The sequence below is a fragment of the Diospyros lotus genome, chromosome 13 (assembly GCF_014633365.1).
Source record: "Diospyros lotus cultivar Yz01 chromosome 13, ASM1463336v1, whole genome shotgun sequence".
NCBI classification, from domain to species: domain Eukaryota; kingdom Viridiplantae; phylum Streptophyta; class Magnoliopsida; order Ericales; family Ebenaceae; genus Diospyros; species Diospyros lotus.
The window spans coordinates 20,452,156-20,454,971 of NC_068350.1; the positions used below are offsets into that span (position 1 = coordinate 20,452,156).

Sequence of the window (2,816 nt, forward strand, 5' to 3'; positions counted from 1 at the left end):
GTCTGAGAGTGTCTTGGAAAGGTCTCTCATTAATGAGAGAGAGCCTTTAGGGTCCGACTGATGACACCCATGAGAGGTTTATGGAAAAAGTCAGTCGGTCTTTTCAATAGAATTTCTTCTTCAAAGTGAGCAGCTCTTAAGTTTTTTGTGATGAACTTGAGAATCTCATTGATATCCTTTCCAGGGTCAGCTAGAGTCACCCGAGGGTCTGCCAGAGAGTTCCTTTCTTAACAAAGGGATGCACAACAATGCATTTGAATGTTTTTTCTCCCAACTTCATTATCTCATGTTTACAATCCGAATTAATATTCAATTGTGATTTGGGCGAAAAGTTTAAACACTACAAATGTTAGACAGATTACTCCAATTTTTGTGAAAAAATAGATTTTATAACTCTAATTTCTCATACAAAACTCAACCGAAATGATACTTACTCGTACTATTGTCCAAGCTTTAGCCAACAACAATAACTTAATTTAATCATTATTTTTTAAATTTTAAATTTTGATTATATATAGGCAAATGATGGTCACCATTAATGAGTGTCTAAATGGCATGGTATGGATGAAATCATATCCGAAGAGTTGATAGAGTCGAAGTGGACTTTCATTGTAATATGGGCCACCCCATGTTTGGTGTCCATAATTAATGGAACCCACATATTCAACACTGAAAACTACCCACAAACACATTGGAATATGCCTTCTTCCATTATCTATTAGTTAACTCCTTTTATTTTAAATATTCACACTTTACTATATTATTATTATGTTTTGGAGTAAAATAATTAATAAATAGATTTATTAAATTTAACAACCCATGCGTTCACGCTACCTGCTTGTTATAAAACAAAAATAAGTTGCATTCACTAGTTTAATGATACAAAACTTAATTTTATGACTTTACAACCCTAATTATATATATATTTTCCTTATTGTTACTTTTAAGGGCGGATCCAAGAAACAGGTGGGTAGTGGGTTGTGTGGGGTGGATATAGAGTAAAGAATTGAAAATGGTAGATCTAAGGAGTAAGTGTGCATTAAAATTTAGTTGGGCTGAGACTAGCATGGGGATCTATCCATGTTAATTCACAAATAATATAAATTTTAACATAACAAAATACTCTCACATTTTTTCTCTTTTACCCCTTTTTCTATTTATTATTGTGAACTAATCAGAATATGAATATTTATCAGTTTTTTACTCTCTAGTTTAACGATGATTTCATTATTGTCAAACTTGAGAGAGAAAGACACCGATAAACAAATAAATTCTAATTAACTCGATAGACAAAAAAGAAGGATCAAGAAAGAGGTAGATAAAATGCAATGATATTTTCATTATATTAACAATTTTAATAACAATAAGATTGAAAGTGTAGCTAGAATTATAAAGTTAGGAAAGTAACTATCATTTCTTAAATGTCAAATATGTTATCGTCTTAAATTTAAAGAAGATTGAATCTAATGTATTCTTAAACTAATGAGTATCAGGAAGTTACGATAAAAAAATTTTAAGGTTAGTTGATTTCACACTAAAACTTGCTAACTCATTTCACAACAAAAAAACATAGTATAAAGTTATAGCTTCGTCTCATGTCCCTTACTGTAGAGATTTCGTACGTAAAAAAAAATTAAAAAAAAGAAGAAGCTAATTTTGAAGAATTGTGAAAAAAGTGGCTTCCCACTACTTGATTGTCGACTGGGCTTGGCTTGAAAACCAAATGAATTGGGCTGGGCTCAGATGTAAGGCAAAACATCTTTTTTGCTAATTTAAAATAGACTACTCTACTTCTCATGCAGTTTTTACTCTTTTCTAAAACTTTTTAAATGTGAGCCAAACACCAAAAATACGATAAAACACAATTATTAAAGTTATTTCTCAAGACAGCGGAGATATATCAAATAATAATAGTAGAAGAATAACTTCTTCTTCTTTTTTTTCTCATTCACATACCAAAATAAAATACTTTTTCTAAATAATATTAAATTATGTATTTTTTTTATTGGGTCGGGTATTAAATTATGTTTCGGAAAACACTTTTGTGCCGGATTTGTATTCTCACTTTATGAGGGTGTATTTTCGACCTATTTGAACGTCCACAAAAGGATGTGGCGAGTGGCTACGAACAGAATTTAAAATGAAAAAAAAAAAAGTAAAGAAAAGAAAACAAATATGGCCCATGCAGGTCTCGAACCTGCGACCTTCGCGTTATTAGCACGACGCTCTAACCAACTGAGCTAATAGGCCAGTTGAAGGAGATCTCGTTTATGTATGTATCTATCTAATAGACAAAATGAAGTTCTTGGGCCGGCCAGCTTCCGTCCAAAAGATCTCATAACTATCTATGAATTGAATCAATTTCTGCCCCAAATTAATCACAACATTTTTGTTGCATTATTTCAGTGGAATATGCTGTATGCGCATGCGGTATGAAATTGGATCGAATATAAATTATTAATTTTATATAAATAAATATAAATTTTTATTTAAAAAAATTAATTTAGAAAAATTATGAAAAAAATATAAAATATCACTAAATAAATATTATTAGTACAAAAGTGATATTATCATACACAAAATATCACTAAAATGATATTGCTACCTGTAATTAATTTTAGAAAATTAAACACCTATTTATAGATTTAAATCATTTATAGATGTACACAAGAAATTATATCATGATTTAAAAATAATTCATAAGAATATTCTTTTAGATGAGATAAATGTCCATCAAAATCAAATTTAACAACATTCTAATTATAGTCAAATTCAAAATCATAATTACGGTCAAATTAGGAGTTCAAATCTCACTC

The 2,816-nt window shown here is 29.7% G+C and overlaps 1 non-coding gene across 1 annotated transcript; it reads right to left on the minus strand.

Annotated features, from left to right (window-relative positions):
* Positions 1–2,176: 2,176 nt before the first annotated feature.
* TRNAI-AAU (transfer RNA isoleucine (anticodon AAU)) lies at positions 2,177–2,250 on the minus strand. Its single transcript has one exon. It is a non-coding gene; the product is annotated as a tRNA-Ile (tRNA).
* Positions 2,251–2,816: the final 566 nt, after the last annotated feature.